This window comes from Ranitomeya variabilis, chromosome 1 (genome assembly GCF_051348905.1).
Source record: "Ranitomeya variabilis isolate aRanVar5 chromosome 1, aRanVar5.hap1, whole genome shotgun sequence".
Lineage (NCBI taxonomy): Eukaryota > Metazoa > Chordata > Amphibia > Anura > Dendrobatidae > Ranitomeya > Ranitomeya variabilis.
The window spans coordinates 1,030,146,759-1,030,172,917 of record NC_135232.1 but is presented as its reverse complement, the minus strand read 5'-3'; the positions used below and the strand labels follow the sequence as shown (position 1 = coordinate 1,030,172,917).

Here is a 26,159-nt window from a genome sequence, read left to right as displayed (position 1 = left end):
CCCACATCCAAGGCTCCGTCACTGAATGACGGCACATCGCTAGCGCATGCCGAATATGGCATATGTTGCCGATGCGCCCGATTATAGGGGTTAATGGCAGCGTTAATGGACTGTTACACCGCGTAATGCTGCGGTGTAACGCAGTGCGTCTAACGGACTGCCATAACGCAGTGTGACCCCAGCCTAAAACTGCACAATAATACCTCCGTAATGCTCCACCTAATAGAATATGGGTCATTGTTTTTCGAGTCAGATTTCTAAGTAATAAAACAGAGAAAACATTGTATATCTGTATGTAGAACATCATATACTTCTAGTCAAATGCATGAGCCATTACAGAAAATTGCTACAGCAAATGGATTATTTGTTATCAATGAGAAACAAGCAAACCATAATTGCAGCGCCCCAGAGTCCTGGTCGTTGCAGTACTGTGGCTCCGCCACTAAGGGGAGCTATGGTACGTCTGATGGCACTGAAGGAGTTCACCTGACCAGGTATCACAGACACCAATACATTTCACAGCCGGGCCTCCAGGGGGAGCTAAGGGTTCTATTCATTAGGCCACTCCTCACATACTGGTAAAACTGGGGGTCAGGCAGGAAGTTCGAGAGAAAGCTGACTGGGTTGGAACCAGGCAACACCTTGTGGCAGAGGGTGTTGTGGGGGAAGATTCGGTAGGGCCCCTGTCGGGGGTGGGATCCTGACAGAGGCCTGGCAACTTGAGAGAACGTCACGGGACCGTGCCTGCTCAGGATAGCGGCGGTGCCCAAGGAAGGATTAGAAGCGAGATAGATTGTGCTGAGTGAAAAACGAGATAAAAGCAACAAGGAGAATACCAGTAGGAGTCGTGCTGTGAGACAGAGGCAACATTCTACTGAGGCGCACAACCGGCGGCCGGAACGCCGAGGAAGTATTCATACATCTAGCTTCAAGCAATACTTCAAACCAACGGCAGGACAGTCAGTCACAGGCGGGCTGTCTCACCTAAATCACCTACGAAGACATAGGGGGCAACTTGTGGAGAGGGGCGACTCTAGGGTCCCGGAAGAGCTCCGAGCCTACCCGTCAAACGGGTGCCGTCCTATCCGTAACATCAGGGAGGGACGGAAGATTAGCAGAACATCATCTAATCGAGTTGTGAGGGAACTTAAGAAACAGACACAACAGTTGTGGGGACTTTCCGTAAGCACAGCAGGGAAGGACCGCAACACATAGCGCTAGCAGGAAGGCACAGATTTCCACCTGCAAGGAGAACTCTGGAGGTGCCATTGGACCGGCCGGACTTGCGCAGCCTGGTTAACCGTATTCCGGATTGAGGACCCAGAGATCTTCAGTAAAGAGGTAAAGAGACTGCAACCTGGTGTCCTCGTTATTTACTGCACCGCATCACCACCACTATCCACATCTATTACTGTACGCCCCTCAGCAGGGTCACGGACCGGGTCTAGCCACCGTGACAACCCCAGAGCAGAGACTCAGAGGCCCGGTACCGGGTACCCCTCGGCCCTGTGGCAGTGGGGGCGCTACATAATCAAGGGAATATAATGTCTAAAATTTTAAAAGTTAGCTTTGATCTCAGTAAACAAATCCAGCTTTAATTTCAGGAGTATTACAGGCTTATGATATTGATCTATCTTTGTAATAGGTAATCAAAATCATATTGGAGGTGTGACGGGGTTACTGCGACAGTGTGAAGCCAGAAACCACAGCGTCTGATTGCTCCTACTGCGGTGCTGAGAAGAAGCACTTCTTCATTTTAAATGTGTTTATCCCTTCTGGCAGAACAGGGGTTAATCGGCCATGTTGGAAATCCCTGTGCTCACAGTTGTGCTCGGTTAGCCACTCCTTTTCCCTTTATAATCTGGGCTCTGATACTAAGCCTTGTCAGAGATAGCATTTGCTGCATGGCTAATGGAGGGAGAGGAGCACATATGTGAAGGAGAGTTGGAGGAGTTATTAGTGACTGTTGCTTGGTTTGTGTGCATGGTAATTCCTTATCCTTCTCTAGTTTGGTTTATTCCTCTACCTTCACACTCCCGTGCATTCCTCTGTTATATGTGAGTGAATATTTTGTGTGCCTGGAGTTTTGTTAACCCTTGTTTGTGTAGCCCTGTTTGTCAGGTTGGTGTACTACGGTGCACAGTAGCGCCCCCTCTTCCCTGGGTGGGGAAAGAGAACAGACGGAGGGATAACTAAGGAGATAAGACAAGGGGGAGGCCCTGGCATCTTCGCCATCTGAAGTATCCTGGGGAGCCGGGCGAGCTAGGGCGTCCCCCTAGTGTTAGGGACAGAGAAGGAGCCTCTGGTCCTGGGTCACCCGACAGCTGTGTCGTGACAGGAGGGCTGAAACCCACCACTCTCACTGATCACCTGTTGCCAGTGGTAGCCGGATGTGAATGGCACAGCTTCGCACACCTTGTAGTGGTCATTACTGAGAGTGGCAGCTATGCTCCTATTTAAATGAACCCCAATGATTCACCCAGATCTGATATTGATGACCTACCCTAGGGATGGGTCATCAAGACCATGATCCTGAACAACTTTACTGAGTGTCTGAAAGTTGTCAGGCTTCTTATAGGCTTTAATGGGATTACTCTGATATTGATGACCTATCCTTGGCACCCCTAAGGACCAGCGGCTAGCAGCTCCAGCAGCAGGAAGTGAACATTGTGATGGTGCTGAGTAGCACTGCTGTCCCTCTGTTTACTGGCCGCACTGAAGTAGATCAGCTTCATTAATTTGATCTGAATCGTAGTACCTGATAACAGCCACTAAACAGAAGTGGTGCCGTTCCGCTCTTCCACAGTGTTTACATCTGCCCACTAAGGGTATGTTTCCACGGTCAGGAAACGCTGCTTTTTTGACGCTGCGCAGAGCTGTATGAAATCCCGTCTCCACTCTGCGTGGAAACCCGCACGCGGCGGCCCTGCGACTCCGGACATGCTGCGCGTCTTTTCAGATCGCAGCATGTCCGTACACCTTGCGGGGACGCAGCGTCCCCGCAAGGCATATCACAGGGCCCTATGGGACAGAGCGATCATCCCGGATGTGAAGAGTTAACACATCCGGCATGATCGCGTCCCAGAAAGGGGGCGGGGCTTAGCGCCGAGCGGCTTCGCCGCTGCGGCGATACCGCCGGCCATCCTGAACGTGGAGACATAGCCTAATGGAGATGCTAGCAATGCACCTGATCGCTGGGGGTGCAAATCATTGTTGAATCCCACAATAAGGCTGGGATCACACACAGTGAGATATGGCCGAGTCTCGCAGGTTAAAACCAAGCTCTGGCACCGGCACTCCGGAGCGGAGCGTGCGGCCGCACTGCAATACATGGAGCTGCACGCTCCGCTCCGGAGTGCCGGTGCCAGAGCTTGTTTTTAACCTGCGAGACTCGGCTGTATCTCGCTGTAGTGTGACTCCGGCCTAATACTGATGACCTATCCCTAGGATGCATCATCAATATTGTAATAGTAGGAAAAGCTTTGATAGAAACCAATAAAGTATTGGTTATTATGGAAAAGATGAGCCCTGAGATTTTTAGCATTTTGTTTATTGGGAAAAATGTGAAAAACTAGCTCGAGTTGGTGGTGCTGGCCGTGTAACCAAATCTCTTTAATGGTTCTCCAGACCAAGAAGCCAAGTAGCAGTGACATAGTTCTTAGCTTAGTGTCAATTGCCAATAGTATAGTTATAACCCTGGCACCAACTGTCAGCAAAGCCATGAAATTCCCAACGTTATGGGGGCATGCTAGTATATACTGGGGGCCCACAGGTGGTTGCCAAAAATCACATATGTTTATCAATCCACTGGTGGGGGAACATTCTTAGGAAACAGATGTGACATTATTTTATATTGGAAAAGACAAGCTAGAGCTTTCATATGGACTTACCCCCCATTCAGTATGGAAGGATTATATCGATATTTTCATCAGTTTTGTTGCAAATAGCACTACTGATACTCTGCAATTCAGGGTAATTTACTTATCTGTATGAAGAAATGACAGCACCAAAAATCTACAATAAAAGACATATATATAGTGTGTCTGTGTTGTGAAATTTTTTTAGCCATAGTAGAAAAAAAAATAAAAAATTGTATATGGTGGTTAGCACTGTAGCACTGTAATGCTGCGGTCCTGGGATCAAGTCTCACCAAGGATCTTGTATGCTCTCCTCACCCCCCAAGACATACTGATGGAGAACTTACATTGTGAGCCCCAATGGGGACAGTGATGATAATGTCTGAAGTGCTGTGGCATATGATGGTGACAAATAAGCGAAGCAGAATTAATGAATAATATTCGCAGCCGAGCCCTGTTATAGACCGAGTGACATATTCTCAGTCACTTTGAGCATAAAGACTGATAGCGAAAAGTGACCAATTCAAGCCGTGCGGTGATCTGTATGGGTATGTGCACACGTAGATGGAACCTATGTGGAATTTTCCACACCTGTTTTGAGAAATCCGCAGGTAAAAAGCACTGCGTTTTACCTGCGGATTTACTGCGGATTTTATGCGTTTTTTTGTGCGGACTACGCCTGCGGATTCCCATTATGGAGCAGGTGTAAACCGCTGCGGAATCATGCTGCGGAATAAACAACGCTACGTTTCCGCACGTTTTTTTCTGCAGCATGTGCACTGCGGATTTTGTTTTCCATAGGTTTACATGGTACTATGAACTCAGGGAAAACCGCTGCGGATCCGCAGCAAAATCCGCAACGTGTCCACGTAGACTTTGTGTCAGCGCTGATTTATGGAAAACACTTTCTTTTTATTATAAAGAAACTGGTTAAACAACAGATTGGGGGAAAAGATCTATTTTGTGTTTTGCAAGAATGTGTTCTTGTAAATATTGATATCTATTTCTACCATGATACGTTATGAGTCTGACCAGCCTGGTTGACATGACATTTTGCTGCCTATATGAGCACACAAGGCTGCTGCAGCCCAGGACACCTTGGAGCTCCCCCTTGAAATTTCCAGTTTATCCTAAGTCCACAAAAGTGAGGGGGAGGAGAAGGATGTGATGTCATGAGCTCTCCTGTGAGCCCTGTCCCAGGCAGGAGAGGCAGCACAGGGATCTCCACAACTTCTAGCGCTTGTGCTTTGCTGGGACATGTCCTGATTCTCTGGAGGAGGCAGTTCTGCACCATTGTTGCCACAGAGGGGTCTCCTCAGTACACAGCATCTGGAGGGGCCATGATCTAGGATGGTGGATTGCTCTAGGACTTGTTGCTTTATTGCCTGTGGATATGTTGAGAAAGAAAAGAAAGAGGTGAAAGTCCTCATGGAGTTCTGTGTTCTACCTCAAACTAAAGGAGACAGAACCTAAATACTAGGGAGGTAAGTTCTGATCTGGGGGTCTGCATGTGGATTGGGATCGGATTAGATGTGCTGCTTCTTCTGCATGATCACATCAGGTCTGTATTGTTCCCACAAGGCAGGGGCAGCAGGAACACTGATGGTTAATAATTAAGATATAGTCCCCTATTCCTGCAGTCAAGAAATTACCAGGAAAACTGTTAGCGACCATTCATCATGTGCCAGTTCAGTACACTACAAGGATCCAGAGCCTTGTCTTTGTCTTACCTTCCCGGGATGTCATGCGCTGGAGGGATGTTGGTCAACCACGGACTGGTTGACTTCTCACCTAATCCAGGCGATAATTGGTACTGGAAACAAAACTGATTAACTGCAAAACACTATAGTCATTGGCAGTATTTATCCAGAGCTTTCTGCATATTGATGGATTTATTTATTACGTTCACTTAAATGGCACCAATATCAAGTTAATGGTGGAGAAGACCCTGGTGGACCTACCTGGGCTCGCATGAGATCGATCTTCCTACAGATTGCTCATCCGTTACATCACCATGGCTCAAGATTAACACTGTCCCCATAGGGGCTCACAATCTACATTCACTTTCAGTATGTCTTTGGAGTATGGAAGGAAACCGACAAAATCACAGGGAGAACATACAAACTCCTTGCAGATGTTGTCCTTGGTGGGATTTGACTCCAGAACCCCATCGCTGCAAGACTACTGTGCTAACCAGCCACCGTGCTGCCTATCATTAGCTAGAAGTATCACGTGTCTCATATCTTTGGAATGATAAACATCAAATGTACCAAATGATCAATATCTAGTTTGACCACAAAGTGTCACATTTATATTATTTATTTATTTATATACGTGATACATTTCAGAAGGGAAACGATTTATCTTACTAACGATGCAATAGTTGTCATTTGCATTGGGTCAGCATCTGCCCGACATTAGAATTTATGCTTTGCACCTTATGTCACAGCATCATCTAAGATTACCCAATAAATAAGACATTAAATTGTGATTACTTGCTCCCTGGATCACCCCTATAGTTAATAATGACCTATACGTCCAGAGGGCAAAATACTGTATCTCACAATTAACCGTCAGTGGCACTTTGGAATCCCACCAGCTGAACTCATCTGATCCTTGTGATTTCTCAGACACGGCCATTATTCGGAATGCACTAAAAGCTGGCACGTTTTCGGACCTTTTGTACTTTCGTTCCCTGCAGATCGCACCATGATGATAAAGCCTCAGACTCGGAGTTGAGCATGGAAGTTCTGTAGGACTCTCTAGAGTGCCCCCCTAATTGGAGCAATGATTCAGGCGTATACATATGTCCTCCATCACTATCTGCCAGACTCAGGCTCTCTAGGGAAATGCCACCAAATGTCTTTCATTCCCTGCAAAATGGGAGAGCTTTGATTCATGAGTTATTAGCAGGTGATGGGCGAGACGTGGTGCCTGTAGACACGGAGGTGACATGGTGAAGGAGCGTCTGTGCCCGCAGTAATCCGTTACCACCGCTCCAATAAGTGACTGATACCTGACAGCAGGCTCGGACTGGCCCACAGGGAATCCCCCGGAGGGCCCCTGTGCAGATCTGGGCCCCCAACCCCACTGTATGGGCAGTACTTGGCATAATTCACATGCTTCACTCTGTACAGGAAAAAGCAGCATCTCATCATTCATTAACCAAACTACACAGTTTATTATTATATGGAGATATAGGTAAATTTGTGAACGAGGGTAGTATAATATTTGTATGCAGGTGAAAAGTGGGCCCCCCCAAAGTCAATGTTACTGGTGGGCCCTTGTCACCCCAGTCCGACACTGCCTGAAAGCCCATTTAGTGGCCCCTGGATCGCCTGCTGACCCCCCCACATCTGTGACCTTGCAGGCGGAATGTAACAGCAGGCTGACAAATACTGCATAGTCTGAAACCTGTGTCCTCCTCCCCCTGATTTACGAGACGGTAATGTTAAGTTTAGTGCTTTTTTTTTTTTTTGCTGCAGGGTACGTGACACTCATATATACTTCTGTCTGTGGATCATCTCTTTTACGACCTGTCCCCCACCTGTGTCTGCTTCCGGAATTATTGGGGTCTTGCGGCTGGTAGTATTCTCCCTATTCAATACTTTTTTTAATTTTTATGCTTTGCTTATATAGCGCCATCATATTCCGCAGCGCTTTACAGACATCATCATAGTGTTACATTAGTATTTTATAAACATATCATTCTGCTTGTTTTAGAAACTTTTCTGGCTTTTTTTGTTGCCTTTTTTTTGATGCAGGAGCAAAGAGAATAAAAGGGTTAAATCTGGCTTCGGTTTTCAGACTTTCTAAGTTACTGGGTGGAAGTAGCAAGTCCTGGCAGTAACTCTAGGCGTAGGCTTTTGTATTCACACAGGGCTATAATCTTCCAGCAGCCACATGGCTCCTGCAGCTTTTCCACAGACTGCACTTTAGTTTACTGTGCCAAGAGAAAATAGTTCCTAGCCTGGGCCTCAGCACATGGAGTGTGATGGGGGAGGGGAGAGCAAAGAAAGAAAGACAAGAGTCCAAGACCACCATGCTGGACCCGCAATGTGTAGAACTTTTAACAAGTTGGTCAGTGCCCCCATAACGGGAGGACCCTGGAGGTTGGCAGCAGAGCTCACACTCTAGAGCTCATAAAGTGGGGAGGCTCCTATCAGACACCATAATGTGTCATTGTGTAAAGTGTGCGGTTCTGGGGTCGCCTGGAGGAAGAGGTGGGATTCCACATGCATGCCTCCAGTGACCAGAAACTGAGGCCCTGAGGTGGAGCTGGTGGACAGGGCTGTTTGCTGGGGTGCAGACAGATATGTTGGCCAGAGCCGCAGGTCTGAGTGGTGGTGGTGGGGGGTTACTGTTGGCTCAGATCCCAGTGATTGGGGGCAGGGAGAGGACTTCATGAGCTGGGAAAGAACAGGAGGCTCCCTTTAGGGTGGAGAGAAAGAAATGAAAACTTTTATTACCTCTGCATGGCTCTAACAATGCAGGACACAGTGTTACCCGATCTGCTCGCACTATATGGGGCACAATGGAAAGTCTAATTGCAACATTAACCTATTCATTGCTGGAGGGGTATGTAAACAAGAAACAAAGGGGGCAGTCTGCGCACCATGGAAATGCAGGAGCAACGGTCTGAGCAGAGAGATTATGGAATGAAGGAAGATTTCTAGCAATAATTCATTACTTTTATAGCCATGTCATTGGGCTTTACAGTGCATTATTATCAGCTTGACAGCTGTTGGAGAACTAAAAGTCCCATGTAGGCTGTTTATTCCACATGTGCAGATCCCTGCTATTGCCCTAATTGTACCACAGAGCTAATGATTTACCCTTTTTTTTTTTTTTTTTTGTAAATTAAAAGTCCCAGAAAACAGTTGTTAATTCTACATGGCAGCTCCTTCACTCAAACAATTGCCTGCGGCCCCCATACACATTAGACTGTCAGCCAAACCCGACCAACCCAAAATGGGTATGAGCCGGGGCTCTAGACAACTAGGGGAACGGCAGTCTGCAATCGAGTTAGGGCTCATACTCACTTGCGAGCAACTCGGATGAGTCTTGCATGTTAAAGCCCGGTGCTGCTGCCGGCACTCAGGAGCGGAGCGTGCGGCCACATAGGAATACACGCAGCCACACGCTCCGCTCCTCTGTGCCGGGTATTGCCGTGCGAGACTCATCCGAGTTGCTCACAAGTGAGTTTGAGCCTTAAGTCGGATCCTTCTGTCCCCGGATAAGAGAGGTCCCTGTACACATTAGATTCGAGTTTTGTTCTAACCCATTGATATTGGTGTGTTCAGCCGGCATTAGTTTGATATATATGAGGGATTTTTCTTAGTCTCCTCACATATTGCCTTAAATGCTGGAGGGGCTTTTGCGATTACACGATTTGATGCAAATGCCATATTTTCACATATACTTTATGCCAGATAACTAGATTAAATTTAAAGTGAACCTGATCCTCGGGCAGCATGTATCAGACACAGGCTCTATGATCTCAGCCATATATGTTTGACATTGAAACGCCACGGCGTTTCAGAAAAAAACAGTTCAATAGATGCTGGGGACCGAGCTGTGCTGGAGACTAGTCGGAAAGGTGGGGACCGAGCCGTGCTGGAGACTAGTCGGAAAGGTGGGGACCGAGCCGTGCTGGAGACTAGTCGGAAAGGTGGGGACCGAGCCGTGCTGGAGACTAGTCGGAAAGGTGGGGACCGAGCCGTGCTGGAGACTAGTCGGAAAGGTGGGGACCGAGCCGTGCTGGAGACTAGTCGGAAAGGTGGGGACCGAGCCGTGCTGGAGACTAGTCGGAAAGGTGGGGACCGAGCCGTGCTGGAGACTAGACGGAAAGGTGGGGACCGAGCCGTGCTGGAGACTAGTCGGAAAGGTGGGGACCGAGCCGTGCTGGAGACTAGACGGAAAGGTGGGGACCGAGCCGTGCTGGAGACTAGTCGGAAAGGTGGGGACCGAGCCGTGCTGGAGACTAGACGGAAAGGTGGGAACCGTGTCGTGCTAGAGACTAGTCGGAAAGGCGGGTCCCTTCCAGCTTCTCTACACCTACTGCCAGTGACTGACAAGTCTCTATACAACAGTAGACATAAGCAAAAGAACAAAACAAATAAAGGAGCACACATAGGGTGAGTAAGTAACGATAACAAAGCAGATAAATTAGGAGTGCTCCACCTTCAGAGGTTGTGCCAGGTGAGTACAACTCCACTGATGGTTAATACACGATACAGTCATTGTTTTGCATCCAGGGAGGAGCTTGCCAAAGCAGAAAGCCAAATGGTATCCCAAGAGTTAGGTAATTCCCAACTGAACTCCAAAACATATCTGGCACATGGTGGTTTACTACATGCGCTCAGGGAGAGACCTGTCACTCCAGCGCAGTGGGTGGGGAAAATCCACTGGAGACCCGCCTGTTCAACCAGACTCCAACACAGCTCGATGGTCCCCGGCGGCTGTTGAGTTGTGTTTTCCTCTGACGTGCTGCACCGTTTCACAGTTTAGCATATATGCCTGAGATCATCCGTTCAGTGACTGATCCATGCTGATTGTGGGTAGGGCAGCGTGCATCAGCTGTCAGGTTGCCTTTAATAGGTTTGTTCTATATTATCAAGCAGTGAAATTAACCTTATGTTTAGCTTTTTATTTAATTTTGCTTTTTTTTGTGTATTGGAGCTGAGCGTGATTCATTTTTCATATCTCGCTTGACCAAACATAGGTGTGCAACCTCCTGTTAGAAAAGCTCACCGTTCCTGTGTTGGATTGCATGGTTGCTGTCAATAAGCAAATAACTGAGAGCGCACCACAGTCCCTGCTATGTTGGGCCTATTGATCTGTTTCTTACTAGCACACAACATTTTCCCCTTATCTCTTATTTGGTTGCTGTGGAAATAAGTCAGATGAGGAAAACAGAGTAGGTGTGAAAATTAAAGTGTATTGCTACAGTATGTTAATGTATCCGCAGTTCCGGGGTAACATAAGGGCTTGTTTGCAGCGGCTGATGGCGGCTTTTAAATGATCGGCTACATGTTTGCTGATTTGAAGTGGTTTATTTAATAAATAGCTTGTACAGAGGGGCCGACTGCATTTCTGATGCACATAGAACGATAGGTAATAGATTGCAATGTAGCACGTCCTGTTTACACATAGCAAGTTTAAAGCGCCACTCCAGCATTTTTTTTCCCGCTCGAGCTCTGGAGTGGTGCCACTAATGTAATATATATACTTACCAGCCGCCGTCTTCCGCTTTTCCCAGCGCCGCTGCAGTCCCAGAGGCAGATTCTCATGCTGATCATTGTCCGGCACATAGATCTTAACAGCTCATTTACATACTAAGAAATTTTTTTATTTCTCTGGAATAAGATATCGTATTGTACATATCAAGGTATCATTTTATTCAACTTTTACCTGCATGCCCAATGTAGACAGCTCAGGAGGGTTAATCGTATTGACAGATTCCCTTTTAAAGCAAGGATGTCAACCTCAAATACACGGAGGACCAAAGATAAAATCTTGGACAAAGCCGTGGGCCAACTTGATACTTATTAAAAAAAAAATGTCTACAATTTAGGAAGTTTTTCCTTTATTCAATATAATAATGACCTTTTTCATATGGAAACAAACTCAAAGGGTTGTTCCACGAGCAAAATACATATTAATAGAGCTTAGAATAAAATATGGGAATATAATATGTTATGTAAAAAGCATATGGCCCAATTACGTAAATTAAATATGTAATAACAAAGGATAAAAACCTTGACTAATACAGGTAATAAAAGTATGATGCTAACAAAAGTGCCTCCAAACACGGTATGATACTGTTACGAGTGTGTTCGCCAACCTGGGGGTAGAAGATCACTGCACATTGTGAATCACAGATCTTCCATTTAATCTGTGTATTTAGATACCATGTTAAATTAAAGGGAACCTGTCACCCCCAAAATCGATGGTGAGGTAAGCTCACCGTCATCAGGGGCTTATCTACCGCATTCTGTAATGCTGTAGATAAGCCGCCGATGTTACCTGAAAGGAGAAAAAGACGTTAGATTATACTCACCCAGGGGCGGTCCCGCTCCGATGGGCGTCTCAGGTCTGCTCCGGTGCCTCCTATCTTCATTCCATGATGTCCTCTTCTGGTCTTCACGTTGCGGCTCCGGCACAGGCGTACTTTGTCTGCCCTGTTGAGGGCAGAGCAAAGTACTGCAGTGCGCAGGTGAAGACCAGAAGAGGACGTCATGGAATGAAGATAGGAGGCGCCGGAGCGGACCTGAGACGCCCATCGGACCCTACCGCAGCAGGACCCCCCTGGGTGAGTACAATATAAGATACTATATTATATCAGGTAACATCGGGGCTTATCTACAGCATTACAGAATGCTGTAGATAAGCCCCTGATGATGGTGAGCTTACCTCATCATCAATTTTGGGGGTGACAGGTTCCCTTTAATTTGGTTTCCTTTGGTGCTGAAGAGGTTAACAACCCTTTCTATGCCAGTCAGAAACAGGCAGCTTCTTCTGATCTGGTCCTTAATGCTTCCTATAAAACCTGGCCAGACCCACTCTGTCCTGCTGGTGAAAGCCCTCCCTCCTTGTTTTTAGTTGATGCTGTGCTGTGTGCTAAAGCTAAGTAGTTGAAGGTTGGTGTTGTGGTGTTCTGTAGTTTTCTGTTGTATGTGTGTGTGTTTTATGTCCTAGTCCCCTTTTCCCATTTGGTGTATTCATTCCCATTCCTATCCTCCGTATGGTTGGTTAGTGCTTTTCCATGTTAGAAATTTTGTGTTATCCATGTTTTGTCTGTGTCTGTTTTTACCACCTTTTCATTACTGTCCCATGCCTCATGGGGTGGGTGAGGGACAGATTAAGGTTTTTACAGGCGCTCGGTAAGGTCGGAGACTCGGGCCTTTCTACCTTTTATAAAGGCCCCGTCTCACATAGCGAGATCGCTAGCAAGATCGCTGCTGAGTCACTAGTTTTGTGACGCAACAGCGACCTCAGTAGCGATCTCGCTGTGTGTGACACGTACCAGCGATCAGGCCCCTGCTGCGAGATCGCTGGTCGTGTCGGAATGGCCTGGACCTTTTTTTGGTCGTTGAGGTCCCGCTGACATTGCTGAATCGGTGTGTGTGACACCGATCCAGCGATGTCTTCACTGGTAACCAGGGTAAACATCGGGTTACTAAGCGCAGGGCCGCGCTTAGTAACCCGATGTTTACCCTGGTTACCAAAAAAAAACAAACAGTACATACTCGCCTTTCGGTGTCCGTCAGGTCCCTTGCCGTCTGCTTCCTGCTCTGAGTGCCGCCGTACAGTGAGAGCGCAGCACAGCAGTGACGTCACCGCTGCGCTCTGCTCTCACTGTACGGCGGCTCATGTTGTGAATTTGGATTCTGGGCTCCCCCGGTGGCCGCTTGTGGAATTGGACTTGTCATCCTCTTTCCTGTTTCACCTGGTTCCATCAGTAGTGGGTGTCGCTATTTAAGCTCATTTCTCTGGTGGTTTCTTGCCGGTCAACAATGTTATCTGATGCCTCTCAGTGCTTGTTCCTGCTTCTAGACAACTACTAGATAAGTTGGACTTTTGTCCATGTTTTGTTTTGCCTATTTGTTCCAGTTCACAGCTGAAGTTTTGTTACTGTGTCTGGAAAGCTCTCGTTGATCAGGGATTGCTACTCTGGCGTTATGAGTTAATGCCAGAGTTTAAGGTAATCTCTGGATGGTGTTTTGTTAGTGTTTTTCTGCTGACCATGAAAGTATACTATCTGTCTTCTGCTATCTAGTAAGCGGACCTCAAATTTGCTAAGACTATTTTCCTGCTGCGTTTGTTGTTTCATCTGAACTCACCGTCATTATATGTGGGGGGCTACTGTCTTCTTTGGAATATTTCTAGTTGCGCGGCAGGCTTAGTTCATGGTCAGTATAGTTCCATCTTCCGAGAGCTTGTCCCTCTATAGGCTTGCTATGATCTCTGCCTGCAGAGATCATGACAGTTTGACCGGCCAATAAAGTGTTAAAGACCCAGGTTTAGAAAGGAGAGTTATAAGAAGTCTGCTGGAATTTTTTGTTTTTTTTTTCCCTCCAGTCTGCCTTGCTGCAGTCTTTTTTCTCTCTCTCCTCCTAATCTCTGTATGGCTCTGTGTGCACCTGACAATAATGGATCTCCAGAGTGTAACTGCGGGTTTGAATAATCTCATCACGAAAGTACAAAATTTACAAGATTTTGTGGTACATGCTCCGGTATCTGAGCCGAGAATTCCTTTGCCGGAGTTCTTCACAGGGAATAGAGCTAGCTTCCAGAATTTCCGAAATAATTGTAAGCTTTATTTGTCCCTGAAGTCTCGTTCAGCTGGAGACCCTGCTCAGCAGGTTAGGATTGTGATTTCCTTGCTCAGGGGTGACCCTCAAGATTGGGCCTTCTCATTGCCAGCAGGGGATCCTGCGTTACGCGATGTGGATGCGTTTTTTCTGGCCTTGGGCTTGCTTTATGAGGAACCTCATTTGGAACTTCAGGCAGAAAAAACTTTGATGGCACTATCTCAGGGGCAAGACGAAGCTGAAGTTTTCTGCCAAAAATTCCGTAAATGGTCTGTGCTTACTCAGTGGAATGAGTGCGCCTTGGCGGCAACTTTCAGAGAAGGTCTCTCTGATGCCGTTAAGGATGTTATGGTGGGGTTCCCTGTGCCTGCAGGTCTGAATGAGTCCATGACAATGGCTATTCAGATTGATAGGCGTCTGCGGGAGCGCAAACCGGTGCACCATCTGGCGGTGTCTATGGAAAAGACGCCAGAAAGTATACAGTGTGATAGAATTCTGTCCAGGAGCGAGCGACAGAATTTTAGACGGAAGAATGGATTGTGTTTCTATTGTGGGGATTCTACTCATGTTATATCAGCATGCTCTAGGCGTACAAAGAAGCTTGATAAGTCTGTTTCCATTGGCACCATTCAGTCTAAGTTTATTTTGTCTGTAACCCTGATTTGCTCTTTGTCATCCATTGCCACGGACGCCTATGTTGACTCTGGCGCCGCTCTGAGTCTTATGGATTGGTCCTTTGCCAATCGTTGTGGTTTTGATTTAGAGCCTTTGGAGACTCTTATTCCTCTGAAGGGGATTGACTCCACCCCATTGGCTAATAATAAACCACAATACTGGACACAAGTAACCATGCGTATCAATCCGGATCACCAGGAGATTATTCGTTTCCTGGTGCTGTATAATTTACATGACGATTTGGTACTGGGATTGCCATGGTTGCAGTCTCACAACCCAGTCTTGGACTGGAGAGCAATGTCTGTGTTGAGCTGGGGATGTAAGGGTATTCATGGGGACTTACCTTTGGTTTCTATTTCGTCGTCCATTCCCTCTGAAGTCCCTGAGTTCCTCTCTGATTATCAAGATGTCTTTGACGAACCCAAGCTTGGGTCGTTACCTCCGCACCGTGAGTGCGATTGTGCCATAGATTTGATACCGGGTTGTAAATATCCCAAGGGTCGTTTGTTTAATCTGTCTGTGCCGGAACATGCTGCTATGCGGGAATATATAAAGGAGTCTTTGGAAAAGGGACATATTCGTCCATCTTCTTCTCCCTTGGGAGCTGGGTTTTTCTTTGTCTCAAAAAAAGACGGCTCTTTGAGACCATGTATTGATTATCGGCTTCTGAATAAGATCACTGTTAAGTATCAATACCCATTGCCATTGCTTACTGATTTGTTTGCTCGTATAGAGGGTGCTAAGTGGTTCTCTAAAATTGATCTTCGTGGGGCGTATAATTTGGTGCGGATCAGGCAGGGGGATGAGTGGAAGACCGCATTTAATACGCCCGAGGGCCACTTTGAGTATTTGGTCATGCCTTTTGGTCTTTCTAATGCCCCTTCAGTTTTCCAGTCTTTTATGCATGATATTTTCCGCGATTTTCTGGATAAATTTATGATAATATATCTGGATGATATTCTGATTTTTTCTGATGACTGGGACTCTCATGTCCAGCAGGTCAGGAGAGTTTTTCAGGTTCTGCGGTCTAATTCTTTATGTGTGAAGGGGTCTAAGTGCGTTTTTGGGGTCCAGAAAATTTCCTTTTTGGGGTATATTTTTTCTCCCTCTTCCATTGAGATGGATCCCGTCAAGGTGCAAGCTATTTGTGACTGGACTCAGCCCTCCTCTCTTAAGGGTCTTCAGAGATTTTTGGGCTTTGCCAACTTTTACCGCCGATTTATTGCTGGTTTTTCGGATGTCGTTAAACCACTGACTGATTTGACCAGACAAGGCGCTGATGTTGCTAATTGGTCCCCTCATGCTGTAGAGGCCTTTCAGGAGCTTAAGCGCCGTTTTGCCTCTGCCCCTGTGTTGCGTCAGCCTGATGTGAATCTGCCTTTTCAGGTTGAGGTTGACGCTTCGGAGATCGGAGCTGGGGCAGTGTTGTCGCAGAAAGGTTCCGACTGCTCCGTCATTAGGCCTTGTGCCTTCTTTTCTCGCAAATTTTCGCCCGCAGAGCGGAATTATGATGTTGGGAATCGGGAGCTTTTGGCCATGAAGTGGGCGTTTGAGGAGTGGCGCCATTGGCTCGAGGGGGCTAGGCATCAGGTGGTGGTATTGACTGACCACAAAAATTTGATTTATCTTGAGACTGCCAGACGCCTGAATCCTAGACAGGCGCGCTGGTCTTTATTTTTTTCTCGCTTTAATTTTGTGGTGTCATACCTACCGGGTTCTAAGAATGTTAAGGCAGATGCCCTTTCTAGGAGTTTTGACCCGGACTCTCCTGGTAATTCTGAACCCACAGGTATCCTTAGGGAGGGAGTAATTTTGTCGGCCGTTTCTCCTGATCTGCGGCGGTCCTTGCAAGAGTTTCAGGCGGATAGACCGGATCGTTGTCCGCCTGATAGACTGTTTGTTCCGGATGATTGGACCAGCAGAGTCATCTCTGAGGTACATTCTTCTGCATTGGCAGGTCATCCCGGAATTTTTGGTACCAGGGATTTGGTGGCAAGATCCTTCTGGTGGCCTTCCCTGTCACGAGATGTGCGAGTCTTTGTGCAGTCATGTGACGTTTGTGCTCGGGCCAAGTCTTGTAGTTCTCGGGCTAGCGGACTGCTGTTGCCCTTGCCTATTCCTAAGAGGCCTTGGACACACATCTCGATGGATTTTATTTCAGATCTGCCTGTTTCCCAGAAGATGTCTGTCATCTGGGTGGTCTGTGACCGTTTCTCTAAAATGGTCCATTTGGTTCCTCTGCCCAAGTTGCCTTCTTCTTCTGAGTTGGTTCCTCTGTTTTTTCAGAATGTTGTCCGATTGCACGGTATTCCTGAGAATATTGTTTCTGACAGAGGTACCCAATTTGTGTCTAGATTTTGGCGGGCATTCTGTGCTAGGATGGGCATAGATTTGTCTTTTTCATCTGCTTTTCACCCTCAGACTAATGGCCAGACCGAGCGGACTAATCAGACCCTGGAGACATATCTGAGGTGTTTTGTCTCTGCTGACCAGGATGATTGGGTTGCTTTTTTGCCATTGGCAGAGTTCGCCCTCAATAATCGGGCCAGCTCTTCCACCTTGGTGTCCCCGTTTTTCTGTAATTCGGGGTTTCACCCTCGATTTTCCTCCGGTCAGGTGGAATCCTCGGATTGTCCTGGAGTGGATGCGGTGGTGGAGAGATTGCATCACATCTGGGGGCAGGTTATGGACAATTTGAAGTTGTCCCAGGAGAAGACTCAGCGTTTTGCCAACCGTCATCGTCGTGTTGGTTCTCGGCTTTGTGTTGGAGATTTGGTGTGGTTGTCTTCTCGTTTTGTCCCTATGAGGGTCTCTTCTCCTAAGTTTAAACCTCGGTTCATCGGCCCTTATAGAATATTGGAGATTCTTAATCCTGTTTCTTTCCGTTTGGACCTCCCTGCGTCCTTTTCCATTCATAACGTTTTTCATCGGTCGTTATTGCGCAGGTATGAGGTACCTGTGGTACCTTCAGTTGAGCCTCCTGCTCCGGTGTTGGTTGAGGGTGAGTTGGAGTACGTTGTGGAGAAAATTTTGGACTCTCGTGTTTCCAGACGGAGACTCCAGTATCTGGTCAACTGGAAGGGTTACGGCCAGGAGGATAATTCTTGGGTCAATGCATCTGATGTTCATGCTTCTGATCTTGTTCGTGCCTTCCATAGGGCTCATCCTGGTCGCCCTGGTGGATCTGGTGAGGGTTCGGTGCCCCCTCCTTGAGGGGGGGGTACTGTTGTGAATTTGGATTCTGGGCTCCCCCGGTGGCCGCTTGTGGAATTGGACTTGTCATCCTCTTTCCTGTTTCACCTGGTTCCATCAGTAGTGGGTGTCGCTATTTAAGCTCATTTCTCTGGTGGTTTCTTGCCGGTCAACAATGTTATCTGATGCCTCTCAGTGCTTGTTCCTGCTTCTAGACAACTACTAGATAAGTTGGACTTTTGTCCATGTTTTGTTTTGCCTATTTGTTCCAGTTCACAGCTGAAGTTTTGTTACTGTGTCTGGAAAGCTCTCGTTGATCAGGGATTGCTACTCTGGCGTTATGAGTTAATGCCAGAGTTTAAGGTAATCTCTGGATGGTGTTTTGTTAGTGTTTTTCTGCTGACCATGAAAGTATACTATCTGTCTTCTGCTATCTAGTAAGCGGACCTCAAATTTGCTAAGACTATTTTCCTGCTGCGTTTGTTGTTTCATCTGAACTCACCGTCATTATATGTGGGGGGCTACTGTCTTCTTTGGAATATTTCTAGTTGCGCGGCAGGCTTAGTTCATGGTCAGTATAGTTCCATCTTCCGAGAGCTTGTCCCTCTATAGGCTTGCTATGATCTCTGCCTGCAGAGATCATGACAGGCTCAGTCAGAGCAGGAAGCAGACGGCGAGGGACCTGACGGACATCAGATGGTGAGTATGTAGTGTTTGTTTTTTTGGTAACCAGGGTAAACATCGGGTTACTAAGCGCGGCCCTGCGCTTAGTAACCCGATGTTTACCCTGGTTACCCGGGTGCTGCAGGGGGACTTCGGCATCGTTGAAGACATTTTCAACGATGCCGAAGAGGTTCCCCTGATCGTTGGTCGCTGGAGAGAGCTGTCTGTGTGACAGCTCCCCAGCGACCACACAACGACTTACCAACGATCACGGCCAGGTCGTATCGCTGGTCGTGATCGTTGGTAAATCGCTATGTGAGACGGGGCCTTAAGAGTACCCCCGGGACAGGGATAGTTAGGTTCCCAGCTCCCTTGACAGTTTAAGGCCACTCTTCCTTACTAAAGACCATCACAGCGTGACAGTTACCCCCGCAGTGAATTCTTCTACAGTACCCTCCAGAAGCACGGTATGATGACCTTCAACTGTAATCACCACCCAGCCCTCCACACAGTATAATGATAATGACCACAAAAGTGCTTCATAAGGTATAATGGCCCCACGTATTGCTCCATACAGTATAATGGGCCCCTCATAGTGCTCTTTACAGTATAATGCGGCTCACATAGTGCTCTTTACAGTATAATGCGGCTCACATAGTGCTCCATACAGTATAATGGGCTCACGTAGTGCTCCATACAGTATAATGGCCTCACATAGTGCTCCATACAGTATAATAGGCCCTCGCATTCTGAAGGGGAATGATCATTGCTTTCAACTGTATCTGAATATAGGAGGCTGATATAGTTGAAAGTGCAATATTAGGCCATATATTTTTTTCTTCGGAGACACGTCCAGCGCCACGTGCCAAATATACTCATCCTGTGGATCAGATTTGGCCCTCGAGCCAGAGTTGGACATATGAGCTTTAAGGAGTTTTATCCTCTCATTATAGTTTTTTATTTCAGTTTGACAGTGAAGCATCACATTATATGAATGATGCCCTTCCTGTTTTATCTCAATGGGTACAGATATAGATGATCATTCATGGGCTTTGATTGCCAATAACAATACTAATAGTAATAATATGGTTACAATACTTTATGCAGTTACTCAATATTGATTCAGTCACACCAGTTTCTGCCCCGAGAGTTTACATTATAGTTTTTTACAGAGCTACAAAGCAAACACGAACTACAGCATACTTGTGATTGTCTGGAAAGACGGATAAGTTATCAACATGTGTTATAAATGATTTTTATATGACGCTAACATATTCAGCAACTCTTTACATCATCGCTGTCCCCAATGGGGCTCATAATCTATATTCCCTATCAGTATGTCTTTGGAATGTGGGAGGAAACCGGAGAACCCGGAGGAAACCCACGCAAACAAGGGGAGAACATACAAACTCCTTGCAGATGTTGTCCAAGGTGGTATTAGAACCCTGGACTCCAGTGCTGCAAGGCTGCAGTGCTAACCGCTGAGCCACCGTGCTGCCCTAAATTTGGAGGAAACTTTAATGCTCACTGGGAACTAATTAATCCAAGTATAAAACCATAGGGTAGATGTGCTGCAGATGTTAAATATGTTTAATTCATCTGCTTGTGTTTGTTGAAATCACACAGATTTCAATTCCTACATTAAAGGATTGTCCACTACTAGCACACCCCTTCACATACCTCATGCGTGGCCCCGATTTTAAAGTAAAAAAGCTTATTTTCACCACGTTCCGGCACCGTCCTCGCGGTGTTTGCACTCGATGTCCCCGGGGCTCTCGTGTGGTTGTTGTCACGTGAACCTGGAGCCCAATCAACGCTGGCGTCAATGTCCCCGCCTTTTGTTGAATTGAATATGAAGATGAAGTCTGGACTAAACATAATCTCTGACTTCCTTTTCATTTTCAATTCGACATGTTCAATTCGACAGCTCATGTCTCACAACAACCACATGGGAGCCCCGAGAAGAGTGCTGAAACCACAGAAATGGCGTCGGCACGGGAGGTGAGTATAGTTTTTTTTTTTTTTTCTTATTGGAGCCAAGTGTAGGGTATGACAAGGGTTTGCTCAAGTAGTTGACAAACTCCTTAAAGGAGTTTTCTTTAAAGTTATCCCCTATGGGTTAGGGATAACTTTTCAATCTGAAAAACCCATGTGAATGGAGCTCATGTTACTCAAGTGCACTGCTGCTCTATTCACTCTTAATAGGTGCACCGTCGAATGCCATTGTTTGAGCTCGAATGGTCTTCAGCACTCCAATTAGAATGAATGGAGCGGCAGTGCACATGATCGACTATTGGTGACAATGCACCTTCCAGGTGTTAAACACTGGTGGGGTCAAGAGTTGGACCTCAACCGATCAATGTGTAGGAAAAGCCATCAATATTCTAATTAAAGGAAAACCTCTGTGGAGAAGCTGACTGTCCATTGAGGCATGTGGCCAGGTGACCGGATGGTCCCAACCTGACTTCTTTGAACATCTCCTTGGAGCCAGGTGACCAGATGGATCCCAACCTGGTTTCCCCAAACGTATCCAAAGGTTTGAGGTGACCGGATGGTTCTATCCTGGTTTCTCCAAATGTATCGATGAGGGTCAATGGAGCAGATCTGTATTCTCTCTGCTGGGGTAATGGTCCCGTAACTGACATCCTGTAGAATGTCAAATCTATGTCCCTGTTGATTGAGCAATGTTGTCCTGGTAGGGTGTTCCTTTTATGGAGTCATGGTGTCCTGGCAGTTCTGTCAATTCACTCTGATGCAGAGTCATATCCCCCTTATATAGTTCACAACTGTCCTTCAAGCCATCATCCTCAGGTCAAGGGGAAGGTGTGATGAGATTAACTTGCATTGTTTGAGTATTTAATCAATCTGCCTAGTTTGTACTCCAGTTTTGCAGATCAACAAACTGGCTGGCCTGGTACAATGTGTAATCAACATATTAACAAACATCTGTTTTTCAATTACCAAATGTCCATGTCCCTCGAAGATAACAGACCATGAGTTCCAACAAACATCAACTCAAAAGTCAATATCCATGCTCATACAAACAGTTTGCTTCTTGATCAACCAAAGAAAGCAACACGCGCATTCAATAGTCAACATAAAGATAATAGCCTATGTCTCCTGGCCTACTAAAAATAGACATCTGGATAATTAGCATTAATTTCTGTGATGTCACAACCTCTTTAAAGGGAAGGTGCCACCAGTTTTCTTAGTTTGTTTTTTTGTGAAATTAAGCTTAAAATAGTAATTAAAATGTATTAGTGCAATGTTTGCAAACATTTGTATATAAAAAATATTATATATTTTCCTACAAATATATATAATTACCACTAGGGGGAGCATTTTCCGTTTTAGACCTCAAGCAGCTATAGTAAGACTTACCAGCTTTACTGTTAGCAGCAAAATTGGGGCAGTAACTGCTGACTCCACCATTTCCCTCCCCTTTTGGGTGTTCTAGTATCCCTGGGGCATAATGAAGAGTAGCATCACAGGGCAGCGCCATTTTGTGGGTAACCTGCTATCACCAGTAGCTACTGTCTCTCTCCCATCAGTCTCTCACCCAGATTACATGATTCTCTCACCCCCTTCCACAATGTCTGGTCATTCACTGCAGCTCCTTATCTTATCTTACTGAGGGATGAATCACAGCTCCTGCCCTGCCAAGCAGCTGACAACTCCTGTACCAATAGTGCTAATGGTACACTGTTCCTCCTTGATGTCTATGCTATTCTGCCAGTACTTTTCTCCTGCATTTTACTCCCATCAGCTGTCAATAAAGCATCTGTTCTGCTGGAAGCAGTACTGCTTAAGTTAGCAGATCTGAAGGCTCCATGAAAATGGCAGCAGAACACTCCCACTACTGTGAATTGTGCAGCCCACAGAGGCATGCCCAGTTCACAGCAGTGAGGCCATGTGCACACGTTCAGTATTTTTCGCGTTTTTTTCGCTATAAAAACGTGATAAAAACGCGAAAAAAAACGCTAACATATGCCTTCCATTATTTTCAGGGTATTCCGCATTTTTTGTGCAAATGTTGCATTTTTTTCTGCGAAAAAATCGCATCGCGGAAAAAAAAGCAACATGTTCATTAAATTTGCAGAATTGCGGGGTTCTGCACACCTAGGAATGCATTGATCTGCTTACTTCCCGCACGGGGCTGTGCCCACCATGCGGGAAGTAAGCAGATTATGTGCGGTTGGTACCCAGGGTGGAGGAGAGGAGACTCTCCTCCACAGACTGGGCACCATATAATTGGTAAAAAAAAAGAATTAAAATAAAAAATAGTGATATACTCACCTTCTATGGCCCTGGAGTCTTCCCGCCTCTCAGGTGCATTCTGCCGCTTCGGTTCCTATAGCTGGTGTGTGGTGAAGGACCTGCGATGACGTCGCGGTCTTGTGATTGGTCGCGAGACCGGTCATGTGACCGCTTACGTGACCGCAACGTCATCGAAGGTCCTGCACACACACATCATCTATAGGAACGGACGCCGCTGAGGAGATCGGCTGTCTGCAGGTGAGTATAACCATTTTTTAAATTTTTTTTATTACTTTTAAACATTCTATCTTTTACTATTGATGCTGCATAGGCAGCATCTATAGTAAAAAGTTGGTCACACTTGTCAAACACTATGTTTGACAAGTGTGACCAACCTGTCAGTCAGTTTTCCAAGCGATGCTACAGATCGCTTGGAAAACTTTAGCATTCTGCAAGCTAATTTCGCTTGTAAAATGCTAAAAAAAAACGCAAAAAAACCAGGAAAAAAACGCAAAAAAAAAAAATGCTGATTTCTTGCAGAAAATTTCCGGTTTTCTTCAGGAAATTTCTGCAAGAAATCCTGACGTGTGCACATACCCTGACAGTTCTATTACAATAGATAGGGTCGGTGTCCATCTGATATCTCCTATAACCATGGGGTGCGTATTATGACACTGATGGTGTCGTGCTGCAACTGTGAAAGCAAGATGTCAGCCTCCAGTGCCTTCTTTAAACTCCTATAGCACTCGAAATATGTTTCAAATGCAATCAAAACTTGGTTATAACAGCATGTTATGCTACATCTACAAATGCGGTACCTTCCCTTTAAGAACAAATAAACCTAACCATAGAAGAATTTGCAGGCATTGATATCTTTCTATATTTAAGGTGACTGATGACTTTAGTTCTGCCAAAGACGTATCCTGGATGGAGTTTGGCACACCATGATTTGTATATTGTTAAAATATTCCTTTACCCCAGGTAGTTAAATAGTTTGTGTTACTAGGATACAGTGAGAAAGTGTCTCTTCACCTTTCAGTTTGGTCCACTATTTGTCTTAATTTGGTTTTATGAAGTATTTTGCTGGTAGTTTGCCAAACATAGAATCTATTCTGAGGATACTTTGCTGTAGGCCAAAGCTTTTGTTAAAAAGAGCAAAAATCAATACTCTTGGACTTGAAAGAAAAAAAGTGGATTCTGAGTCCGGCTGTTGAAAATGCAATAGGAAGTTATTAAACGTTGTACAGGAAGCCCGGGATGGGCCTGTGTGTTCTGTGTCGCACTTGTTTAATTTTATACTGTACTTTTAAGTTTTCACTTTTGTATCTAATAGCAAAGAAGCCTATGGGAATTATTCTGGAGACGTAGATAATGAAATATTACACGAAGGACACCATCAGCACGCAACTTTATGCCTTTACTCAAAATACATCACTTTCCATCTGTAGATATGTGCTTGTATTATACATATATCATTATATAAGGACCTAATATTGCCTATATATCTGCAGTCCTGTTTTTTTTTCTTCAGCACAAAATCAAATTAGATTATTTCATAGATGAAACATATAGTACATAAATAAGGGTGAGAACATTGGTCTTGAAAAAAGAAATCTCATTAATGCATTAGATCTATAATCTGAAATATATGTGGTCCAAATCTTTGATAGTTCTCATAAAATTGTGATTTAATATAAAACATAACCTGTAGAGACCCTGATTCCAGTGATGTATCGCTTACTGAGCTGCATGCTGTCATATCGATACAATCCCTACTTTCTCTGCTGCAGACTTACCAGTTCTCTGAATGCTGAGCTCTGTATAACCCCGCCCCCACCACTGATTGGCTGCTTTCTGTGTACACTGTGGCGGCTTTCTGCCTATACAATCAGTGGTTACACAGAGCAGGGCTACATAGCATTAGAAAACTAGTCCTCTATTGATGATCTCCTGCTGATTAAAACACTGTTTTTTATTGAAACTGAAACAGGCAGCAAGGTAAGCAACACATCCCTGGAATATTTATTTTTTTCACTGAATAACAAGACCGTTAAATTATATATTTTTTGTCAAACTCAAATAGACAGAGGGACAAAATTAAAAGCTTGGACAAAGTCACGGGACAACCTTGATATTTCTTATGGAAAACTTCCTCAATTGTAGACATTTTTTTTTAAATCATCCATTATAACGATGAACTTTTTCATATGGAAACAAACTTTAAAGGGGTTGTCCCATGAACAAAGTACATTTTAGTTAATACATCTTGCTTTAAAATATTGGAATAATATAATAAGTCATATAAGAGCAGTAAAATATATGGCTTAAAACCGATAATAAAGTATAATGCCAACAAAAGTCACCCAAACACAGTATGATATCCCCACAGTACCTTGTACACGCACTGTATGATGATCCTACTGTACCTCTATTCCCTTAATCCCCCAACAAAGAATGTTGACCCCATCACAGTATGATTCTCCAACTGTAATCCCTACACAGACCTCCATGCAGTATAATTTGCCCCACATAATCCTCCATACAGTATAATGAGGCCCTGCATTGCCATCCATACAGTATAATAGCCCCACATAGTTCTTCATATAGTATAATGGCCCCACATAGTTCCACATACAGAATATTGACCAAGAAAAGTGCTCAATAGAGTATAATGGCCCTGCATAGCGCTCCATACAGTATAATGGCACTGCATGGCGGTCCATACTGCATAATGGCACTGCATGGCGCTCCATACAGTTTAATGGCTCTCCATTCAGTATAATGGCCCTGCATGGCGCTTCATACAGTATAATGGCACTGCATAGCGCTCCATGCAGTATAATGGCCCTGCATGGCGCTCCATATAGTATCATGGCCCTACATGGCACTCCATACAGTATAATGGCGCTCCATACAGTATAATGGCGCTCCATGCAGTATAATGGCCCTGCATGGTGCTCCATACAGTATAATGGCCCTACATGGCGCTCCATACAGTGTAATAGCCCTGCATGGTGCTCCATACAGTATAATGGTGCTCCATACAGTATAATGGCGCTCCATACAGTATAACGGCCCTGCATGGCATTCCATACAGTATAATGGCCCCACTAAATGCTCCATACAGTATATAGGACATGCATAGTGCTCCATACAGTAAAATGGCTCTCCATACAGTATAATGGCGCTCCATACAGTG

At 45.5% G+C, this 26,159-nt stretch overlaps 1 protein-coding gene across 8 annotated transcripts in view; it reads left to right on the top strand.

Moving 5' to 3' along the window:
• The window catches only part of FAT1 (FAT atypical cadherin 1), a 289,837-nt gene that overhangs the window by 54,668 nt on the left and 209,010 nt on the right, over positions 1–26,159 (top strand). For 4 of the 8 annotated variants that reach the window (XM_077279646.1, XM_077279644.1, XM_077279645.1 and 1 more), the window contains exon 1: positions 5,055–5,341. The exons of 1 other annotated variant lie outside the window; for it this stretch is intronic. The gene's annotated coding sequence lies outside the window, so the exon portion shown is untranslated. Of the gene's footprint in view, positions 1–5,049; positions 5,342–26,159 lie in introns of those variants that run through there. 3 more of the 8 variants (XR_013220037.1, XM_077279641.1, XM_077279647.1) reach the window with 3 other exon arrangements.